This window comes from Aquarana catesbeiana, linkage group LG01, assembly GCF_042186555.1.
Source record: "Aquarana catesbeiana isolate 2022-GZ linkage group LG01, ASM4218655v1, whole genome shotgun sequence".
Taxonomy (NCBI): Eukaryota; Metazoa; Chordata; class Amphibia; order Anura; family Ranidae; genus Aquarana; species Aquarana catesbeiana.
Window position 1 is genome coordinate 215,140,274 of NC_133324.1, and position 25,767 is coordinate 215,166,040.

Genomic DNA, 25,767 nt, shown 5'->3' on the forward strand with positions numbered 1-25,767 from the left:
TACAGTAATGACATGTAGCACTAACTCACGGTGGAGCTGCTGGTTTAAGCGGGTCTGTTACCTTCACCTTGCATCCCTTGGTTTTACCAGCACCGGGTCTAGGGGTTCCGTTGAGTTTACTTCTGGACGACACACGCACCAACACTGGAGTACGTTTTCAATGCTTTATTGAACAAACAAACTTTAGGAAGTAGCAGGAAACAGGCGGAAAAGGAAACTTTCAGGAGAAACTCAAATATCTTCTTATAGAATCTTAGCGACAAATGTCCTGGTAGAATTCAGATAACTAGGTGGAATGCGCTCCCCTTGTGGGACACACTCCTTGCTCGTCTGGATAGGCCTCTCTCACTAGCAGCCAGTACGCAGCATGAATCAAAAGTCTCTGCCACAGACTCAGTTGGGGGGGGGGGGGGTAAATCTGTACGATCCTCTGCCACAGGATGTATCAGATTTTCTCTGCAGTGAAAGTCAGTCACAGTGCCTGAACCTTTAAGCCGAACCGGCAACACTATGCTGTATGGTTACTTCTCTTGGATGCGTCCTTCGACCGAGTCACCAGGCCCCTCTATAGACCAGCACGCTGCGTGATCTCTCCAAGACGGGTCCTCCCCTGGGATCTCCTCGGCCGCCCAGCTTCGTCACACAGGACCGACAGCTCAGGACCATTCCTCGGCCGCAGTGGTAGGCTCCAGACAAGCCTCTGGGCCCACCCCTGCACCGCTGTATCGTGGGCCTCCCGATCGGAGGACCACGAGGTAGCTCCTTAACGCATACCTGTCGGCCAGGAGGGCCAGCAGGTGGCTGAAAAAAAAACCCCAAGAACATGGCGTCCGTCCCATAAATACCCTCTTCCCAGAATGCAACTCGGAGGACCACCTCCACCGAGCTTGTCTCCGAGACAGAGGAGCATCTATACACTTCGATACGTTGCCTTTCCAACACTGAACGGTGGTAACAGCGACACCCACCGGTCAGCACGGAAGCACACACAACGTCAGCCAAGCTGGAACAGAGGCAAACTTTTAACCTTCCTAACACACTATTTACTAAATTTACCTAATCTGCGGTAGATTGTAAATCTACCAGCGCTACATACACACTAGGTTTTATTCCATAGGTTTGGTAATCCTTAGCAAATGTTTAAGAATCAGTAGGAAACAGATGTCATCAGCTATGGGTTAAAGCAAAACAAAACTCTTAGTCAACATGAACAGTTTTTAAAGTGTTTGTTAACCCCAAAAAAAAAAATACACATCCTGACCCTTTAAAGCAGATTAAACAGTACAGTGCTTGTGCTGTGTAACCTGCCCCCCAGCTAAACTGTAAAAAAAAACTTCCCTGAACCTGCCACTTCCTGTATGCCCTCTCTATACTGACCACGATAACCAGGGCTACTCAGCCCTGACCACCGTTGTCAGAGTACGTCCCTCCGTCATACACTGCCCTGCTCTCCTGTCTCTCCCCCTCACCCCCTCCTTCCTGCCTGTCAGCGCACTCTATTTGTCTGTCATCGCTCCGCCCCACCTCCCGCCGCTATTAGTAAAAAAACAATAACCTACAATGGTCACATCCAGCCCCTCTATTAGTGGCTAGCATTCCACACTTGTAAATCCTCCGCCCCGCCTCCCGCCGCTATTAGTAAAAAAAAATAACCTATAATGGTCACTGCCAGCCCCTCTATTAGCGGCTGGCATACCACACTTGTAAATCCTTTCTAAAAACATGAGTTCTAAATAGCTATTTAGAGCTGTCTTCAGGCCGGTCACGTGACTCGTGACTGTGTGGTTTGAACTCCATTTTCATATGCGGGCACTACTCACTTATGTGTTTGCTTCTGCACAAGAGCTCGGTGGGACGGGGTGCGTTTGAAAAAATTTTTTTTTTTTTTTACGCTGTTAAAAAAAAAAAAATGTGTCACTTTTATTCCTATTACATTGAATGTAAACATCCCTTGTAATAGAAAAAAAGCATGACAGGACCTCTTAAATATGAGATCTGGGGTCAAAAAGACTTCACATCTCATATTTACACTAACATGCAAAAAAAAAAAAAAAAATTAAATGCCATTTAAAAAAAAAAAAAGTTCCTTTAAGAGATATGGGCGGAAGTGACGTTTTGACCTGCAATGATATGGATACGGGTGGGAGCCATCTTCCCCTCACTCGTCTCCATGCCTAACAAGGAGAAGAACCCGATCGCCCCTGCCGACGGCTCCGGTAAGCGGCAGAGGGCACCGGAGTGCAGCGGGAGGGGGGCCCTCTCCCTCCGCCGATAAAAGTGATCTTGCGGCGAATCCGCAGCAGAGACCACTCTTATTTGAAAGCGGCTGCTGAAGAAGAGGATTCCGTGGTTATGGTAGCTAGCCTCTGCAATAATAACGCTAATCCTCTTCAAAGTAGCAACGTAAAACGACCGCACCTTGTCTGTAAGTGGTTAAGCAGTGGCGGCCGCTACATTAGGGGCGCAGGGGCGCCGCCCCCCTAATCTATGCGCCCAGCCCCTAATCTACATGCAGGGTGCCGGACGCATAATTTCAATGGGTTTTTTTTTTTTTTTCCAAAGCACAGCCTGAGGCTCTAATTGACTTCAAAAAAGGGTGGGCTCGGGGCACAGAGCACTGCGCCCTGAGCCCACCCAGTTGTGCGACATGAGCGAATTAATATTCGCTAATGTCTTCCTGCTTCTCCATCCGGCCAATCAGGAAGCGGGTCCTGAGACCCGATTGCCCAGGGAGAAGCATTGGCCCCCCAGAGCCAGCTGGAGCGGGGAGGGAAGAGATGGAGTGGACGGATTCAGCGATTGCCTTGATTGCAGTTTGGAGAATGAGCGGGAGGCGATTCGGAGAGCAGGGAGCAGTGCGAGTACCGAGGCCGCCCTGTGCATGGGCCGGGGGGGTGGGTGGAGGTGTTGATATGTGCGAGTGAGGGGGGCAATGGTTCCAATGTGTCCTTTATTCATACATTTTAATATTTCACCCCACTATTCCCAATCTTTATCAAACCTCAGCTACTCCTGTACGCAGTTGTCATTTTCCTTTCCCAGGCAGACTATGAAGGTCTTTCTTATTTTCAGAAAATAGATGTGTACACTGTAAGCTTCTATTTTGTCGATGGAGGATGGGCCCAACATAGCCACTGTCATTTTCTAACTACCATATCATAAATTTAGAATGAAATGCACAGAAAGCTTCTGAAATGTTCTGCATAAAATGACCAGAATATATTTCAGTGTCTGAGTAGAAAGCCCAATGGCAAATTTTGAGTGAGGATGAAATCAAACATGAAATAATAGACTGTGGCTTTCTGCAGCATCTGATACCTAGCAGGAAACCTCTTAGCAGAAAGAAATATTCTAACTGCTGCAGCCTTTTATAGGAACAAAACCAACACAGGATGCAACACTATTTTGTAGCTACACTGGATGTATTGTGAATTACATTCTGCAAGATGTGCTTTTATATTTATACCTTGTCAGTATGTGACGAAGTTCTTTTGTAACATTACTTTATAAAATTTAAAAACATATTTAATAGTAAAGTTCCAATTTTAATCCAACTATAACCAAGCCAAATGGATTTCTATACTACTGTATATCTAAACTGGACCCCTTGCTGCAGGCAACTCTAGGTAGCAAGTCTCTCTTTAGGCTTATTATGAGATAATCAAGAAATAGCAGAGCTCGGTAAAAACAAACATGCTGGGGGCAGGAGGCGGAGCCTAGCGGAGCAGACATGCATTGTTAGAGCTCCACACCGCTGAGGAGAAAAGAGAAGGACAAAGCGGAGCCTGCAGGCTCAAAAGGTATCCATTTGAACCTTTTTGCCCCAGGGAACAAACTGTGAAAGTTTGGGCAGGAAATATGGTACTGGGAGGAAACCGTGGCAGAAATAAAAATCACCTCACAAAGAGCTCACAGGCACTCACTGCAGCTGAAGCAGCTCCAGTCACCTCACAAGATACAGCATCAGGGCGCTCTCACAGACAGAAAATGTCACAGCAAGACTCTCCATTTGAGTCAGATACAGAACAAATCCTCTCACAAACTTCTCCACAAGCCTCCTCAGCATCCCCAGTAATATTATTACAATTTGAAAAGATGCTTCATAAGGCTTTAAAACAAACCTCAGACCAAATAACAAAAAGCCTAACCAAAGAAATAAGAGAGCTGGGAAACCGCACCGCAGCCTTAGAAATAAAAATGGATGAAATTGAAATTACAACCCAAGAAAATATAACAGAATTGGAACAATTAAAAGAAGAGAATTTAATACTTCAAACTAAGCTCGAAGATTACGAAAATAGAGCCAGACGTTCAAACTTGCGCATAAGGGGAATACCTGAAACTGTGACAGACCTGCAATCTACTATTACTGCTCTATTACAAGAACTAAAGCCAGATATCCCTATTGAACGTTTAGAACTGGACAGAGTACACAGAGCCCTCACAGCCAAAAAGAAAGATGGACCCCCACGTGATATAATCACAAAATTTCATTATTACAGAACGAAAGAACAAATACTAATTGCTGCAAGAGAAAAAAAGGAACTTAATTTTCAAGGACACAATTATCAAATTTTTGCTGACCTATCCCAACTTACTATTACTAAAAGACGATCCATGAAACCCCAACTAATGGAACTGCAACGCCACAACATTATGTATCAATGGGGCTTCCCCTTTTCAGTCAGATTTAACTACCAAGGTACAATTTACAGAAGCAGATCAGCAGATGAACTACAACAAACCCTTTTAAAATTAAATCTGACAGAACCCACAAGCAGCAATACTCCCACACGCAGAAGAATGGCGTCATCTTCACCTTCAGGCAGCACCCAGAAAATTTCAGAATAAAATGGGAATCATCATTCTCACAAAAGAGGCCGTTATGCCACATCATCCATGGACCAAGAAGATTCAATGGACTGACATCCTAATTCCTGATATCTCTTCATTTATTATACTAAGAGATGGTTCGCTATAAAAAACCTATATTTATAACTGAATGTAACTGTATTCTGATAGTCACACACTGTGTGGGATCATGTTACATTCCAGTTATATTTCTTATTACTTCTGATTCATATAGCCTTAGAATATATAAGTGAAATAAGGAAATTCTTGTTCAGTTATATATTATCAGGTAATAACAATAGATTTATTACTTTTTAGGACAAATATGTTCAATAATCCAGAAGTAATGGAAGCTTTTTCTTTCTTTTCTTAAAACAAATATATTATTACCTAACTAGTTCCTAGAATTATGTTTTTGTTTATTCTAATCTGAAGCAATACAACCTCAATTTTATGAGTTAACATATCTAAACAGTTACATATGAATAAAATATGTAATTGTTTACTCTAAAAGGGTTAAAATCCCAAAATAATTCAAACTATCTTCATCAATACCAAAGTTATTAACAGTACCTTTCTAACTGAATTATTTAGCCTAGGGCAAGACTAACCATATACAACCACCCTGGAATAAATAATTTCAACAAAAACTATATTCTGCACTCCAATTAATGAAACATCATTTTGATATCTTTTGACATAGCACTTCTCTCCTGTAAGCGGAAGATCCGTGTACCCCCATTAGCCCTCCTCATTCTCCCAACCATATTGGTGGGAGTGTGACGAAGGCACTTATTCCCCTGAGAGAGATATTTATTCTCTTTCACGGGTAAATTGTGATTACTTGCAAAAAATAATTTATACAATGTATCATCTAATCTCATATGTTTTTTGTTTACTCTTTACTCCAGAATTCACTGGTTTCTTTTCTATCTATTCATCTCTTCAGTCCACACAGGTTGATCTGCGCAGTCAGCTCTGCATAACAAAAAGTAAGTCAAAACTATTTGATCTATTGCCATGGCACCACTGAATATACTTTCCTTGAATGTTCAGGGAATAAATGTCCCTCAAAAAAGGACCAAAGCCTTCCGTACTTTCCATAACAAGAAGGCTCACATAGTATGCCTCCAAGAAACACACTTCACCAAAGATTCTACTCCAAAATATATTTCTCCTTTTTATCAACAAATTTACACGGCTTCTGCCTGTACCAAGCAAAGGGGAACTCTAATTGCATTTCACCGATCCACACCATTCACCTTATCATCAGAAATTAAAGACCCAGAAGGTAGATACCTGATACTCATGGGTTATATAATGGATACAGCAATCACGGTGATTTCCTACTACGCTCCTAACAAACAACCTACACCATTCCTCTCACATATATTACAAGTGATTAATACACACAAAATAGGAACAGTGATAATGTGTGGGGATTCGAACCAGGTCCTCCTCCCATTTCTAGATAAATCACCTTTTACACCATCCAAAATAACCTCTAGATTACCTTTTTCTCAACTTCTTTCCAAATACAATCTGGTAGATTCATGGAGAGAAAGTAACCCAATGAAAAAGAAATTCACTTATTTCTCGCACCCTCATCAAACCTTCACCAGAATAGATCATATTTTTCTAACAATAGGAATAATACCAGAAATTATTGCATCAGATATAATTCCGATTCCGTGGTCTGACCATAATGCAGTATACACTACTATAGCCTCAGTCATACCAAAAGCGCATGACCCAACGTGGTACTTACCGGACATAATGCTCAAACACCCACTACATCAGATGGCCATTGAACAAGCTTTAAAGGAATACATATCAATTAATAATACAACAGACATCTCCCCAATAACACTGTGGGAAGCTCATAAGCCTGTCTTGCGTGGTACAATACAAAGACAAATGGCACTATTTAAACGGGAACGCAAAAATCTAGCAAAAAAACTAGAACTCAATTTTAATGCAGCCTACATATCATTTCAAGATAATCCATCTCAGAGTACAAAATCTCATCTTGAAAAATCAAGATTGGAATACGATCTATTTCTCACTGAGTCAGTTGATAAATCCCTCAAACGCTCCAAACACAATTTCTACATGAATACAAACAAACCAGGTACATATTTGGCTCGGGCATTAAATTCAACTAACAAATCTTTCAAACCAATACGTTTGAAATTATCAAAAAATGTTTACACTTGTAATCCAGTTAAAATAGTCCATAAATTTCACTCACATCTCGCAACTTTATACAAGACAAACAATGAATTTAATCCTACAGAGGCTGAATCCTTCTTCTCAAAAATAACCTTACCTGAGTTATCTCAGAATCAAAAAAGCAGTTTGGATGAGCCTATAACTATAGATGAAGTTGCTAACGCCATAAAAGACCTAAAACTTAACAAAAGACCAGGCCCAGACGGCTACTCGGCTTTATACTATAAAACATTCTCAGAAATACTCTCTCCCATTCTCACTGAAACTTTTAACAAACTTCTAGATGGACATTCTTTTCGGCAAGAAACACTAATAGCAATTGTTTGTATGATCCCAAAACCCTTTTCTGATGATATTTCCTGTGTGAATTATCGGCCTATCTCTCTGTTAAACCTCGATATTAAATTATTAGCAAAAATAATAGCAAAACGCCTCAATAGCATTATAGGAAAATTAATACATAGAGATCAAGTAGGCTTCATGCCAAATAGACAGGCAGGCGATAATATACGCAGGGCAGTGTTATTGGCACATATTGCTAAAAAACGGAAAATCCCTTTATGTTTTCTATCTCTCGATATTAAGAGGGCATTTGACACAGTATCCTGGCAATATATGCAATATTCATTACAAAAATGGGGTTTTGGACCCCACTTTTTAACATGGATCAAAGCATTATATAATAAACCCAAAGCCTATATAAAATATGCTGGATACAAATCTGAAGCCTTTAATATCGAAAGAGGTACCCGACAGGGTTGCCCATTATCTCCCTTATTATTTGCCCTTATACTCGAACCCATGGCCCAATACATCAGAACAAACCAAACTATAACTGGCATTGAAGTAGGAGGTATTACACACAAATTATGTATATTTGCAGACGATATATTACTTTTTCTATCATCACCACAGGTCTCTGGTCCTAACTTAATACCAGCTCTTGATGGATTTGCAGCCCTATCCGGCCTTATGATTAATCCTAAGAAATTCCTAGTGCTTAATATTTCACTCACAAACATGAAATTGATCCCGGCTAGGGCTGCACTCCCATTCACATGGGCAGAAAAATCAATCCCATATCTTGGAATTCATTTAACAGCATCTCATTCTGACTTATTCTCAAACAATTATCCTCCTGTATTAAGACAGATCACAAATCTAATAAAACAATGGTCGCAACTTCCTTTATCCTGGATAGGGAAGATTAATGCAATCAAAATGACTATTCTACCCAAATTGCTTTATCTATTCAGAGTCCTCCCTATTCCAATTCCTTCCTATTTTTTGAGAATAGTACAAAAAAGAGCAACTTCGTTTATATGGGGCTCTTCTAAACCACGTATACCTATACACACACTACATCTTCCCAAAAATAAAGGAGGCCTGGGATACCCTAATTTTACTAACTACTACAGAGCAGCACATTTGGCCAGTCTGTCCAAATACCATGCAAAACAGGAAATCCCATTATGGGTATTTATAGAGGCTTCAGAAAATGACCCTTTATTAATATCAAATTTATTATGGCTTGATCCTAAAGACCGCTTTAAAATTCATAATCCCATAACTAAACACTTCTTATCTCTCTGGGATAAACTAAAAACCAAATATCAGTTACAATCTCCACACAATCCTCTCCTTTCTTTTATCAGAAATCCGGCCTTTTATCCGGCATGGATTTACCCAAATTCTTTTAAAGCTTGGACAACATCAGGCATTCAGACACTAAATGACTTCATAGCATCTAAATCATTCCTTTCATTCCCATCGCTTAGAGAAAAATATGATCTACCAAACTCTGAGATATTTAGATATCTCCAAATCAAAAATTTCTATACACCATTCCTAAAGGGGGATACACCATTATCCCAATTATCCATTTTTGAATCAATCTGTACAAAAGATCCATTTGCTAAAGGTACAATTTCATCAATTTATAATCAATTATATGGAGTAGCAAATCTTAATAGACCCTCTTACGTTCAGAGGTGGGAGGAGGACCTGGGACGAACTTTAGAAGACACGGACTGGTCTAACATATGGCTCACATCTAAGTCATCTTCACCCAACATCTTAGCACTGGAGACAAATTATAAAGTCCTAACTCGCTGGTACCTTGTACCCGCTAGAGTGGCAAAATATTCACCTAATACCTCAGCTCTTTGTTTTCGAGGATGCCCAGAAATAGGCACATATTTACACATATGGTGGACGTGCCCAGTAATACAAACCTTCTGGAAGGAAGTCTTCGTGATTGCATCTAAAATATTTAAAAAAATAATACAACCAGATCCATATTTAACTTTACTTAATCTAAAACCAGAATGGTTAACACTCTCTCAATTCAAACTTATGATCCAACTAATAACGGCTGCAAAACAAACAGTGGCCAAGGCATGGAAATCTCCTACATTGGTACTAGCAGAAACAATTCACAGAATGAATAATACAATGTCCCATGCTAAGATGGTAGCCATCGATCAAAATCAAATTCCAAAATTTGAAAAACTTTGGCATCCTTGGCTAAAACAACAGTTTCTGTCAAACTTCAATGACTCTGTCCTGTTGCCATGGTAACAGATTAAATGACTTACAGAGACACCCATTCTAAGGCTTCAAAGAGAACTAAAAAGAATAATAAACTGACGAGCGGGACAACCTTGTGGACCATACCTCTACCTTTCAACCCTTTTTCTTCTTTCTCTTTCCTTTTCTCCACCTTACGATTAAAGCTCATTATCAGAATTTATTTGACCTATATACACTCTACTTGTAAACAATATGCATAGTAGGTATAAATCATTTAAATACCTACAAAAGTAACTAAGGAAATGATATATATCTTTAATTTAGGTTTACGTGAACCCAATGTTTAATATTTGAAATTTCATGATATTTACCTATATAAACCCTACTGTAAAACAATGAGCTTACTTTATAGATCCTTGTAAACTTACTTTATGTATCTTTATAACATTATATACTCAATAAACTTCTTTTGACAAGGAAAACAAACATGCTTCTTGGTCCTGGCACCAGCAAGGGAGTTATGATTACCGGTATCAGTTTATTAAAGTAAACCTTTCCTAAAAGAAATATGGGGGCTGCCATTACTGACATCCTTATACAATTGCTAGCTGCCTGGCTGTTTTGCGATTATATATGTTATATTATTCAAATATTAAAATACTGACGTAAGAGGTTCAAAATAACAGCCACGCAAACTAGAATTGCAGAATGAGAAATCAGCATCCATTATTCTTCCAGGAAAGGTTTCTGTGAAATAGAAACTGTGCTGACAAATATAGGCTACCATTGATGATCTTGCCTTTGGAATTTCCTTAGCATGACTACCAGGTAACTTACATAGTTACATAGTAGGTGAGGTTGAAAAAAAAGACACAAGTCCAACCTATGTGTGTGATTATATGTCAGTATTACATTGTATATCCCTGTATATTTTGGTCGTTCAGGTGCTTATCTAATAGTTTTTTGAAACTATCGATGCTCCCCACTGAGACCACCACCACCTGTGGAAGGGAATTCCACATCCTTGCCGCTCTTACAGTAAAGAACCCTCTACGCAATTTAAAGTTAAACCTAATTTCTTCTAATTTTAATGAGTGGCCACGTGTCTTATTAAACTCCCTTCCGCGGAAAAGTTCTATCCCTATTGTGGGGTCACCAGTATGGTATTTGTAAATTGAAATCATATACCCTCTCAAGTGTCTCTTCTCCAGAGAGAATAAGTTCAGTGCTCACAACCTTTCCTCATAACTAATATCCTCCAGACCCTTTATCAGCTTTGTTGCCCTTCTTTGTACTCGCTCCATTTTCAGTACATCCTTCCTGAGAACTGGTGCCCAGAAGTGGACAGCATACTCTAGGTGCGGCCGGACCAGAGATTTTTGGAGCGGGAGAATTAGCGATTTATCTCTTGAGTTAATCCCCTTTTTAATGCTTGCCAATATTTAGTAATAATAGTTTGCTTTGTTAGCAGCAGCTTGGCATTGCATGCCATTGTTGAGCCTATCATCTAGTAGGACCCCCAGGTCCTTTTCCATCCTAGATTCCCCCAGAGGTTCTCCCCCCAGTGTATAGATTGCATTCATATTTTTGCCACCCAAATGTGTTTTACATTTTTCCACATTAACCTTCATTTGCCATGTAGTTGCCCACCCCATTAATTTGTTCAGATCTTCTTGCAAGGTTTCCACATCCTGTGGAGAAGTTATTGCCCTGCTTAGCTTAGTGTTGTCTGCAAATACAGGGATTGAACTGTTTACCCCATCCTCCAGATCGTTTATGAACAACTTAAATAGGATTGGTCCCAGCACAGAACCCTGGGGGACCCCACTTTCTACTCCTGACCATTCCGAGTACTCCTCGTTTATCACTACCCTCTGAACTCGCCCTTGTAGCCAGTTTTCAATCCATGTACTCGCCCTATGGTCCATGCCAAAGGACCTTATTTTGTATAGTAAAAGTTTATGGGGAACTGTGTCAAATGCTTTTGCAAAATCCAGATACACCACGTCTACGGGCCTTCCTTTATCTAGATGGCAGTTCTCCTCCTCATAGAAGGTTAATAGATTGGTTTTGCAAGAACAATTCCTCATGAATATATGCTGATTACTGCTAATGATATCTTTCTCATTACTAAAATCTTGTATATAGTCCCTTATCATCCCCTCCAGGAGCTTGCATACTATTGATGTTAGGCTAACTGGTCTGTAATTCCCAGGGATGTATTTTGGGTCTTTTTAAACTATTGGTGCTACACTGGCTTTTCTCCAATCTGGTACCATTCCAGTTTGTAGACTGTCAGTAAAAATTAGGAACAATGGTCTGGCAATTACTTGACTTAGTTCCCCGGGTGCAAGCCTATCTCTAATTCTGTCCTCTGTTAGCCATGAGGGTGCTTCCTGAGATGTGTCATGAGGATAAACACTGCAGTTTTGGTTACTGAAGCCCCCCGATTCCCTCGTGAAGAATGAGGAGAAGAATAAATTCAATACCTTCGCCATCTCCCTATCCTTTGTAACCAGATTTCCTTCCTCATTCTTTATGGGGCCAATATGGTCTGTCCTCCCTTTTTTACTGTTTATATACGGTACTTAATGAATTTATTGGGATTTTTTTTGCTCTCTTCTGCTATGTGTCTTTCATGTTCTATCTTAGCCGCCCTAATTGCACCCTTACATTTCTTGTTGCATTCTTTGTAAAGTCTGAATGCTGATGATAATCCCTCAGCCTTGTATTTTTTGAAGGCCTTCTCCTTTGCTTTTATATGCATTTTTACATTGTTAAGTTTACATTGTTAAGAGTTAAGCCATCCAGGACTTTTGTTTGCTCTTTTAAATGTATTTCCCAATGGGATGCACTGGCTAATGCCCTTATTTATTATGCTCTTAAAGCAAACCCATCTCTCCTCCGTGTTCCTAAGATTCTATCCCAATTTATATCTTCTAGCAAGGTTCGTAGTTTAGGGAAGATGGCTCTTGTGAAATTGAGTGTCTCTGTATTCCCCTTATGTTTCTGACAGGAAGTCGGTAATGACAGTCCCTTTATTTCCCTCAGAACAGGTCATCCTATAACAGTGGTCTTCGTCCTGCGTCCATTTGCTTGCCTTTATCGGGCCTACTCCTCCCACTGACACCAATGGGGCACTATTCCTTCCACTAATACCAATGATGGGACACCATTGCTCCCACTGACACCAACGATGGGGGCACTATTCCTCCCACTGACACCAATGATGGGGCACGACTTCTCCCACTGACACTAAAAATGGGGCATTATTCCTCCCACTGACACCAACGATGGGGGGGGACTATTCCTCCCACTGACAGCAATGATGGGGGCACTATTCCTCCCACTGACACCAACGATGGGGGCACTATTCCTCCCACTGACACCAATCTATGGGGCACTATTCCTCCCACTGACACCAATCTATGGGGCACTATTCCTCCCACTGACACCAATCTATGGGGCACTATTCCTCCCACTGACACCAATCTATGGGGGCATTATTCCTCCCACTGACACCAATCTATGGGGCACTATTCATCCCACTGACACCAACGATGGGGGCTCTATTCATCCCACTGACACCAACGATGGGGGCTCTATTCCTCCCATTGACATTAATGATGGGGCACTACTCCTCCCACTTACACCAATGAGGGAGCAATATTCCTCCCACTGAAACCAATGATGGGGCACTACTCCTCCCACTGACACCAACAATGGGGGCACTATTCCTCCCACTGACACCAATGATGGGGCACTACTCCACCCATTGACACCAATGCTGGGGCACTACTCCACCCACTGACACCAACAATGGGGCACCATTACTCTCAGTGAAACCAATAATGGGGCACTACTCCTCCCACTGACACCAATGATGAGGCACTATTCCTCCCACTGACGCCAATGATGAGGCACTATCCCTCCCACTGATATCAATGATGAGGCACTATCCTTCCCACTGATACCAATAATGAGGCACTATTCCTCCCACTGACACCAATGATGGGGCACTATTCCTCCTCCCACTGACACCAACGATGGGGGCACTAATCCTCCCACTGACACCAATGATGGGGCACTACTCCTCCCACTGACACCATCGATGGTGCACTACTCCTCCCACTGACACCAACAATGGGGTACTATTCCTCTCAGTGAAACCAATGATGGGGCACTACTCCTCCCACTGACACCAATGATAGGGGCACTGTTCTACCTACTGACACAAAATATGGGGCACTATTCCTCCCACTGACAGCAACAATGGGGTACTAATCCTTCCACTGACACCAATGATGAGGCACTATTCCTCCCATGGACACCAATCACGAGGCACTATTCCTTCCACTGACACCAATGATGAGGCACTATTCCTCCCACTGACACCATTGATGGGGTAGTATTCCTCCCACTGATATCATTGATAGGGCACTATTCCTCCCACTGACACCAATGATGGGGCACTACTCCACCCATTGACACCAATGATGGGGCAAAACTCCACCCACTGACACCAACAATGGGGCACCATTACTCTCAGTGAAACCAATAATGGGGCACTACTCCTCCCACTGACACCAATGATGAGGCACTATTCCTCCCACTGACACCAATGATGAGGCACTATCCCTCCCACTGATATCAATGATGAGGCACTATCCTTCCCACTGATACCAATAATGAGGCACTATTCCTCCCACTGACACCAATGATGGGGCACTATTCCTCCTCCCACTGACACCAACGATGGGGGCACTAATCCTCCCACTGACACCAATGATGGGGCACTACTCCTCCCACTGACACCATCGATGGGGCACTACTCCTCCCACTGACACCAACAATGGGGTACTATTCCTCTCAGTGAAACCAATGATGGGGCATTACTCCTCCCACTGACACCAATGATAGGGGCACTGTTCTACCTACTGACACAAAATATGGGGCACTATTCCTCCCACTGACAGCAACAATGGGGTACTAATCCTTCCACTGACACCAATGATGAGGCACTATTCCACCCATGGACACCAATCACGAGGCACTATTCCTCCCACTGACACCAATGATGAGGCACTATTCCTCCCACTGACACCATTGATGGGGTAGTATTCCTCCCACTGATATCATTGACAGGGCACTATTCCTCCCACTGACACCAATGATGAGGCACTATCCCTCCCACTGATATCAATGATGAGGCACTATCCTTTCCACTGATACAAACAATGAGGCACTATTCCTCCTACTGATACCAATGATGGGACACTATTCCTCCCACCGACACCAATGATGGGGCACTATTCTCCTCCCACTGACACCAATGATAGGATCACTATTCCTACCACTGACACAAACAATGAGGCACTATTTCTTCCCCTAATACCAAAAATGGGGCACTGCTCGGCCCCTCTAAAGTCTAAAGAACAGTAAACTGGCCCTTTGTTTAGAATGTTTGGAGACCCCTGTCCTATAAGAAGGGAGGCAAGTGTGTATAAAGGCAAATTAAGACATCCACCGTCCATCTGGTGTGTTCATTTTGGTACCCACAGTCCAGTTGGAGGCCTTCAGTGCTAAACACAAACACTGAAAAATAATGTGTACAGCCATGCCTGCAATATCAAACCTATCAATAACCTCTAACAGTTAATATGTTGCACCCTAACACTTAGGGACATATTTATAAAGCAGTGAATGTGACATTCTTAGGGTGGTGAATCAATCACTGTCATTTAAAACACATGAACCAGGAAGATTAAACTGTCATAATTAGCTCTCAAAAGCTCTGTACTAACGATCAGATTATTGTACAAGCGCTTCAAAAGCGGTATTTTCCATACGATTTTTGGATCGTGTGTACAGGCCAAAAGTGTACTAAAATAAATCTAAAATTGTAGATTTTAGGCTCAGTTTACACTAGTGCAACTCCAAAAATGGTGCAATTTCAAGTGCGACTTTAAAGTGCAACTTTACTATAACTTTTATGCGACTTTACACTCTCTGGCACTCAAGTCATCAAGTGTCATCAAAGTAGTGTAGGAACCTTTTCGAAGTTGCTGTGACTTCACGTCACATAGACTGGAGGGGGTGCCACTGAAATGAATGGGCTACAACTTGTCATGCGACCTCATGTCTCCAAAGTCGCATGACAAGTTGCACTAGTGTGAACAAAGCCTTCGTGTAGGTGGCCACACATGGGTTGAAATTCAGGCAGTTCGGCAGGGAAATGACGAATTTTGATCCACGTGTGGCCACTGTGGTTGATCATAAGTCGATCTATTAATCGACTGCTATTCAACACCCAGTTGGTATATTCTGGCTTGATCAGCTGTGCATTCTGAAAGTGGGGGGATTCCCTGCCGTCAAAAGCACAATGACACAGCAGGGAGAATTCCCCCATCCACATCGAGTGGGTGAGTGGGGGAACTGGGTCAAGTTTTTTTTTCATTTAACCTGCTGGTTGAACAAAAAAATGACCCACGTATGGCCAGGAAGATGGTAGTGTCTGAATCCCCTTAGAAGTGATTAATCCTTGGGGAGTATCTCACAAAAAATTGTTTGTTTTTTTTGCAGTGGGTGCCTAAAATGTGCAGACTTCTGGGAAAATCAGTGAACCAATAACACAAACAGGTCATGACATTTCCCTGGGGGTCTATTGAACACCTCCAGGTTGCCACATTACATTGAATTTTACAGAAAAAAAAAAAAAGCTGCAGATTGAAAAGGGAAGATAATTTTAATAATATTCAATTACAATATGGCTTGTGTAGTAATTGTATATGCTATATTCGTTTTTTTTATTTGCAATTTCTTTCTCACAAACTGCTCAATGACCAGGCCATTTTTTGCGATACGGCACTGCGTCGCTTTAACTGACAATTGCGCTGTCGTGCAACGCTGTACCCAAACAAAATTGACAGTTTTCATTTTTTTCCCACAAATAGAGTTTTCTTTTGGTGGTATTTGATCATCTCTGCGGTTTTTATTTTTTGCGCTATAAACCAAAAAAAAGCGTCAATTTTGAAAAAAAAACAAAAACACAATATTTTGTACTTTTTGCTGTAATAAATAGCCCCAATTTTTTTTTTAAACTCACAATCTCTCTCTCCTCACAGAACTGGGATGTGTGTGTTTGTTACAAACACACGTCCTTGTTCTGCCTCTTGTGCCCGCGATTGCTCTTGGGCGGCGGTCATCGCGACCGCCGGTCAGAAGCATCAGGACCCCCACTGTGCAGCGGGCGCGCCTGCTATCCCGCTTAAAGGGACTGACGTATAACTACGACGGTTGGCGCAGGATCGTGCCGACCTGCCGCAGTATAACGACGGCGGCTGGTCGGCAAGTGGTAAATGAGACAGCTGGTGATCCAGCCAATAACACACTTCCTGTCTTAGGGTGTCTCCACACGGGATGGAGGAGCATCGGAAGCACCTTTGAACTGCAGTATTGTCAATCTGGGGAGAGGGTAGCATTATGCGATACACACGATAGGATTTTCCCACAACAAATGTTGGATGTGAGCTTGTAGTCGGAAAGTCCCACCGTGTGTATGCTCCATAGAACATTTGTTGTCGGAATTCCCGGCAAAAAATGTCTTGTCGGAAATTCCGAGCGTGTGTACACAATTCCGACGCACAAAAGTCCACGCATGCTTGGAATCAAGCAGAAGAGCCACACTGGCTATTGAACTTCATTTTTCTCGGCCCACCGTATGTGTTATACGTCACCGTGTTCTTGACGTTCGGCATTTCCGACAACATTTGTGTGACCATGTGTTTGCAAGACAAGTTTGAGCCAACATTCGTCGGAAAAAAAACACGGTTTTGTTGTCGGAAAATCCTATTGTGTGTACATAGCATAAGATATACTTGACTAGCAAATTAAAAGAAGTAGAGCCCAAGCTCTTTTGGCCCCAATTCTCCTGTGGGTCATAGGACTCGTTTTACACTCCTGTGACCAATATTCAGCCGACAGTGGATTCAGTCAGTCCAGAGCCTGAGCCAGCGCTCCCACCCCCTCCACAGCCTAGCTCTCCAGTGAGCACTGGAGGGGTGTAGCTGACAGTGACTCACTGAAGAATAAAAATGGAGTGATCATTAGTCTTTAATCATTTGGTTCTTGGTTTTAGAGGCAGAAGGGGACATATGGAGCATTGCACAGATGCTGCATCCACCTAGGGGAGTATAAATGTTTATTTTTTAAATTCCCATACTTCTCTTTTAAAGCCGAACTGCAGCTAACATTTTTTTCTTGACAGTTAAGCCCCTTTCACACTGGGGCCACCCGTACTTTTGTGGTAAAGCGACGCTCGTTTTAGCGGCGCTCTACCGAAGGTTTAAGCTGTGCTTTTGCGCCGCTTTTTGGCCGCTAACGGGGAGCTTTTAACCCCAAACAAGGGGTTAAAAATGCCTGTGTTGCGGCGCTACGGAAGCGCTGCCCATTCATTGGAATGGGCAGGGGCATTTTGTATACAGCGCTCTCAACCTGCCCCAAAGATCCTGCTTGCAGGACTTTTCCGGACGTCCCGCAAGCGCACCACCCAGGTGTGAAAGCACCCATTGCAATGAATGGGAGGCAGTTTTCAGGAACTTTACAGGTGCTATTTCTTGCGCTAAAATGCCTGAAAACTGCCTCAGTATGAAAGGGGTCTTATAACAACCAACAAGAAGCCCGATCCGTACATACATATGACATGGTACTGTAGAATAAACTCACTAACATGCATTTGTGTTGTATTCTAGTTTCACTTGATTTTTTTGTGTCTGCCTGGTTATAATACATTCAGTGATCCAGAACAAGTATGCTTATCTAGAAAGTAATATACCTGTATCTGCAATACTTGTTCTCAGTGAAAATTCCATTGCAAACCTCCATAGATGGACACAGCAGACCAATTATGGCTAAAATCCTAATCAGCTGCATAAGGTTTTGGGTTTTTTTTTTCCAAGACGTACCCATGATTTACCTAATATATTTCTGGTATAGGTCGTTGTCCTACTATGGCCTTTCCGTTCTAGTCCTGGTCATCTGTACTGACAGCATATGTTTGAACTGCTTTCACTGCTATGATCAACACATATTATACAGTACTTGTCCTCAGAAGACCAGAAAGCCAAATATCAAACATTCGATAACTATTTTCTCTACAGCACACAGTTTGCCTCCAATGTACTAAGGTACTCAACTAGTAACTACACAAAGCATCCATCATAAACTTAATCGAAGTTTTCTATTCATCATGAGCAATGTCAGGTCATACGTCTTGAATGAGGGTTAAAATTCCTTAAAATGCAGCAGTGTGGACTAGCAGTAAGTGCATTATTGAAAGGGAGACCTTTTAGTCTGGAAAATGGAAACTCGGCTGATAATGACAGCAAGTAGGAAACAGAAATTACATTTTACAAATGCTTTATTAAACCTACAAAATAAAAGATAACCAGACATGCAGCCAGTGGTATAGAACCAAATTTGAAGGGCAACAATGACATCATTAAAAAAAAAAAAAAAAAATCAAAAAACTACCTTGCAGGATAACTGCAACAGTGAATTTATCAACATTTCAGTAGCAATGAACAGCTATAAAATATCTATGTACTCATGACTGTACAGATCCTAACAGTATTGTGATCTATTCCACCCCAGCATTCAATTATAAAATTACACAGAACATGAATATCAATAAAGATAAAAATAAATAGGACACTTGATCTGGCTGCCACGGTTCCTGCCCACCCGGGGATTTTAAGTGCTTTCATCCAACATTAGGTGTTCTAGCTGCATCTGTTTTAAGTGACAGAACCAATTGATACTGGTCACAACAGTTGGTCTGACCATTTAAGTCTCCTAGAAACAAATTGTCAGGTGGATTTACTGAGAATCTACAAAAAAAAAATATTGAAGCTTAAAGCGGAGTTCCACCCAAAAGTGGAACTTCCGCTTATCTGCTTCCTCCCACCCCCTCCGCTGCCACATTTGGCCTGGACTGGAGAGGGGACTGGGTACCATTCCTCCTACTGCACAGTGCATATGAGGATCTGTAGTGTAGCCTTTATATGGCTGCCAACTCAATCTACAACTCCTGGCATTCTCAGCACTTTGCATAGAAGTCTATAGGCTTGCTTGGCTTTAGCTCTCCTCCTGCTGGCCAAAGGAGAATGGTGCAGCATAACATCAGTATCTCAGTAGAGGGGCAGAAGAATAAAAGGCAATGTCCCCTTCTCCATATTGCTGTAGCCCAGCACCTGGCTACATTTAATTTAGTGTGTCAAATCAGCACCAGGGGGGATACTTACAATGAACGAAAAGTGTCCACTGTGATGTCGAATGCTGTGTTACTTGAAATCTTCAGTCCTTTTACCCCCTGGCCACTCCCAATGTGATCTTTTGGCGCTGCCGGCATTAATAAAATCTTTCCATGTTTTGCAGCTCCTAGAAACTGCAGGGCTGGGAATGACTTGGCCCACAGTTCATTGGAGTACAAAAAAGCTGCATTTTGGAGTTCTGGTTAGAGATGAGTTCAGAGAACACCTGAGGTCATCTCTAATGCTAGAACACAAAGCAAATCATACGTTCTGAATTTGCTGAAAAAGGTTTTTATCTTTACATTTCTGATGTAAGGAGGACGAACTACGTTGTTAAAGGCTAGGCAAATATCAATCAGCCTAAGGTGAACAATGGCACCCCAAGACAATTCTTTCAGGACTGGCTCTCTTCAAAGTCATGGGATAAATATGGCAGTGTCACTGCTGACCTTCTCCTGAAAATTCCATTTGCTTGACTGCTATGTTAGATTAAAAAAAAAATCACAGGTCCTCATCTGCATACTGTGATCAAAGTATTGACGCCAAAGGATTAGTGTGACAGCCAGGCCACTGGCATTTTCAGAAAGAGAGGTTAGCAAAGAAATCAAGAAGTGGGAGATATGTTAGATAAAATGGCAGGTAGGACACAAGACTGTAGGCACAGACTTATTGAATAAAGCAACCAGTGTTTAGTACAGTCACCTATAGTAAACAATCAGAAGTACTCTTTTTTTGCCAACTTATTTTGAAATTATACTGCATGCAATTTGCTATAATACTTTTTTTTTTTTTTAAAAACTCCTATTAGCCACTGCACACTAGTTAACATCATAAAGCTGACAGAGGCATATGTACTAGTTGTTGTTGTTGATAATGATAGAGAAGAAGAATGACACAAAATCATAAATGCAAATTTTGTGATCTAAAGCTGAGTGTTTGAATGTGGGAAAGGGTGGTGTTTGGGCAGCTAGACAATCATACATCAGTCATGTTTTAGGAAGCAGAATAGGAACTCACCAGTGAAATAATTGCAGACTCAGAATAGCAAATTTTACATTTCACAGTAGAACAGAAACAATGGCCAGACCAAATGGATGCAAAGAAGATTTTTTTTTAAACTAGGCATTATGGACTTGTGCTTTTTTAAATGGCTTTCCTTTTTAATTAATGTTACACACAGCTTTGAAAACTGGCTTCCCAAAGATCATCAAATGGCACAGATCCATGTCTGAGACAGCAAATGAAGAATTCTGTTTTTATCCAGTGCAGGGGACAGGTACACTTGATTAACAGAACAAACCATGATTTTGATCCAATTCCATTGCAACAAAAGTCATCAGTGCGAATGTTGAGCACCATACATGTCCCATGGCTTCTCTTTACCTTTTAAAAGGCATTATAGTTAATTCAGCACTCTCTCATTAAATGACAAAGAAAGCAAAAGCCAGACATGCACAAAAGGTGCGGCATATGGTTAGTCGCTTCAAGCGGCATTAAAATCGGCCCAAAGAGTGAGCTTTCAAAAGAATGGCCTTTTAATGTTCTTAAACCCGCTGCTTTGTTAGGGTAGAGCAGGAAAAAGGCAGAATGTTCAACTACATAAGCACAGCGCTTATTAAAGATAAAGGCACTGATTCATGTAGAGTTGAGACAGGCGGATTGGCATACAGAGTTGAGAGACATCGGAGATTCCAACTGTAACCTTGAAGTTTAGGGGTAATTAGTAACAAACTCAGCTTCATGGCACAATGCCAGCTAATGACAGCTTTAACATAGCCTGCTCCTGAGCAGGATTTACCACTGCAGTGCCACAATCTAGTCTAATCCAAGCATTATTAAATAAAGAAAACCTATCAAGAGTGACTCTGTATCCATCTTTTTGGGTCTTTGATAATCCAAGTTCCTAACCAATCAATACAGTGTATAAAAACAGTTCTGTGAGTGTAAACCCAAATTTGTCAGATTCAAGTCTGTGTAAAGACAAATTGCTGGTTGCTTTGCCGAAAATCAGCATGGCTTGAAAACAATCATGAAAACTGTTAAACATTTTATGTTTGATTTATTGCAGCCATTTATGAGGTTTAAATCTCATAAAAGTGCTTACTAACAAAAACAAAATATTAGAACAATGCTTCAAAGGTTCTTGGAAGTTCTGTCATTCTAATAGGTATTAGGCATTCTAGGTACATTTCAGTAGTTAGAACTAGCTAAAGGGACAGTTCACTAGGATGGATTTTTTATTTTACCTAAAGATGTTCTTCAGCCCTGCCCTCCCCCTTCCAAAAATTAAACGACAGCTGCTACAAATACTGTAGCTGCTGACTTTTAATAAAAAGACACTTACCTGTCCTGGGATCCAGGGATGTCCTCACCCAGGCTGGTTCTTCGCCAGTTTTCCGGTCCCTAGCACCACCATTCTAACTCTAGGCAGCCAGCTGTGACTCCTTGCGGCTTCGCAGCCGGCTTCCCACTGCGCCTTGTGAATGCCCCCCCCAGCCTGCTGGGACCTGTGATGTGTCCCAAGACGCTGCGGGCAAAGGAGCGGGAGCCAAACTTCTGCTCAGGTCGCTTAGGCAATCTGGGCAGAAGTGGGAGTGGGTACTTGTGAAAAACAGGTACCTGCCCCCAACAGAAAAAAAAGTGCCCAAAAGTTAAAGTGTTATTAAACCCACAATAGTAAATTTGGTCTGTATATGCAGTAAAGCATGCTTGTTATACTGTGGCACTTAAGAGGTTAATCCTCCGCATTGTGTACAAAGGCTGTTTGATTATGGCCTTTAAAGATTTGGCTACTATGCAGCCGCTGAACCAAATGCTCATATGAGCGAGAATGAAGAAAGCATGTTCACATATATTAGTCTAAATCTTGCCACCTTTACCTCTGTAAGACCCCTTTCACACTGGGGCGGTTTGCAGGCGGTATTGCGCTAAAAATACCGCCTGCAAACCGCCCCTAAACAGCCTCCGCTGTTTGTTCAGTGTGAAAGCCCGAGGGCTTTCACACTGAAGCGGTGCGCAGGCAGGGCGGTGAAAAAAGTCCTGCAAACCGCTTTTTTGGAGCGGTGAAGGAGCGGTGTATTCACCGCTCCTGCCCATTGAAATCAATGGGACAGCGCGGCTATACCGCGGTAATACCGCGGCTATAGCCACGCTGTACGAGGGATTTTAACCCTTTTTTGGCCGCCAGCGGGGGTTAAAACCGCACCGCTAGCGGCCGAATATAGCTACAAGAACGACGGTACAGCAGCACTAAAAATAGCGATGTTGTACCGCCGACGCCCCCACCGCCCCAGTGTGAAAGGGGCCTAACACATCCAAATTACATCCCTTTTTAACCAATGGCACCATCAAGAGATTTATTCACTTTCTAGTTCTCTTTTGCTCTAGCTACTGCAACTCCCACCCTATTGTCCTACCTTAACATTGGCTATCCCTTCTTCAGTCTGTCACAAAGGCTGCTGCATGACCTATCCCCTTTATCAACAGCTTAGAATTCACCGACCCTTTCTGCCAATCACTCCACTGACAACATACCAAAACCCAATAAGCCACAACATTTTAAAGTATCAGCCAAACAGACCTCTTCACTCCTCCAAAGACCTACTGCTCTCTAGCGCCCTCATCACCTCCTCCCATGATTGCCTGCACGACTTCTCTACAAATTCCCAAATTCCCCTAGAACTCCATAACCCAATCTCTCCTGCTATCGCCTATTCTGTTTTTAATCCCTGAAAACTCATCTGTTCAGGGAGGCCAAATTTTACCTTCCGCATCAAATCATTCCCCAACAGTTACTACCTTTTGTCACACATGCCTACCCCCTTTTAGAGTGTAAGCTCCCACAAACATGTCCCTTATTTTCCTATTGTCTTGAATCGTATTATAACTGTACTGTCACCTTTTATTTTGTAAAGTGCTATGCAAACTGTTGAAGCTATTAATCCCACAACAATAAAAATAATAATACAGTTCAGATATATAGTTTCAGAATGCATTACACTCACTGTTCTGTGCATTTGCGTGCATCCAAGCAAATCCACATAGATTCATTCTGGTTTGTAACTCTTATTCTTTGTTCATAAGCTTTAACAGGTCGGTCCTGGAAAACTAAATTTCCCATTAAGCCTGAGTAACAGGCAATATACAATTTATAGTTCTTGTCATAGATTTTTATAATGTCAGCTGTAAAATCCTCCCTCTCTATCACTGTGCATGAAGCACTGTAACACTGCGCTGCATGTGACTGCTCAAAGCTAATCAGGAAAACGCTGCTGTATTTCTCTTTGCCCTAAAAACAATTGAGCGTGATTATTTCCACAAATAGGCTGCCACGTTTCTCCAGAATGCTGACATTACATATGGTCACAAGATAACAACAATAATAGGAACATCGACTTGCCCAAGTAAATGCAAACAAAGGTTAGTGCAATGTGCTGAGATTTAGTATGATCTCCCACATTTATTATTCAAGCAAAAGTAGGCCGCAGACTCCTGGAGTGTTTGTCTCATAGTGCAATTGTGCTGTCACGCTGAAAATGCATAGGATATTTGAACTACTTTTGTTATTGCCTCATCATAATTTTCTCATAAAAATGGTAAATCTACAAATATATGTACTATTCTCATAATGAAAACTTTGAATTTCCTATTTCTCATAAATTAGTATTTTACCAGCAGCTCACGTGGCTCCATCTCCTACTCTCCACAATAGATACTTCATAGAACCAGACGTTCAGCAGGCAGAAGCTAGGAATACTTTAAAGTCAAAATTAAAAAGCTTACAAGACAAGCTATTCATTGTAGAAGAGATGTGCATTGCCAGCCAATCAAGACAGCCCACGATCAGCATCCAGAGGATGCTGGAACCAGCGAGGGTCTTCGTCAGACCATTAGAGAGGAGGTAAGTAATGGAGACCATAGTTCCGCCTTAATGAGAAACTGTCACCTTACTCATGCAGGTTCCTCCCACCCCCTTCTCAATACCCTACAAACTATCCCCTGTTGGTTCCTCCTCCGCAGCTGTCCACAACACCCGCTACTTCCAAGTACGGAGGAGCATTCTCACCTTTGATAGTGCCAAACAATTTCATGGCCCAAGCACTGTTACACGTCTGGGGGAGTGACAATATCTTTCCCCTGATTCACCAACACCAAGCATTTCTGTGCTGGCTATGAAGGAACGAGGAGCAGTGTAGGATTGCTGACAAGTACAGGGAGGTTGGCGGTTGGTTTCCACAGGTACTCTCACTTTTTTCTTTCATGGGTAAGGCAGACATCCCAACCTGCAAAAACTCATTTCAGAGAGGTGGCAAACTCATTTCAGGGAGGTGGACGTGGCTTAAACTGTGCTACATATTGGGCGTGTCTTAAATGGGGTGTGGTTTAATAGAGTCTGAGATGATTTACATAGTGGAGAATGTAGTAATGTTAAATAGGGAATGTACAGTGCAGAGTGTATGGCAGTGGGTATAATGTGTATGTGAGGAGTGTGGCATGTACAGCAGTGAGTAGTATGCGCAGGATAGTGTCAGTAGGGCAGTGGACGGTGTCAGTAGTTCTTTATTTTTATTATTATTTTTTTACAATTGTATTTTCAAAATTATTTTACAATTTGCTTTTTTATTCTTTGTTTTTCACAATGATTGGGGGGGGGGGTGGTGGACAGTGTCAGTAGTTTTTTGTTTTTATTATTTTCTCTATTTTTTACAATTTTGTTGTTTATTATATTCTTTAAATCATTTTTTTAAATATTTTTTTTAACAGTGCTTCTGGGGAAAGGGGGGGGGGGAGTATGTGGCGGTGATGGTGTCAGTAGGGCAGTGGATGGTGTCAGTAGTTTTTA

General features: G+C 41.9%; 1 protein-coding gene across 4 annotated transcripts in view; it reads right to left on the bottom strand.

The window, feature by feature from the left end:
* The window catches only part of LG01H5orf63 (linkage group 01 C5orf63 homolog), a 133,648-nt gene that overhangs the window by 83,934 nt on the left and 23,947 nt on the right, over positions 1–25,767 (bottom strand). The gene's annotated exons all lie outside the window — the stretch shown is intronic.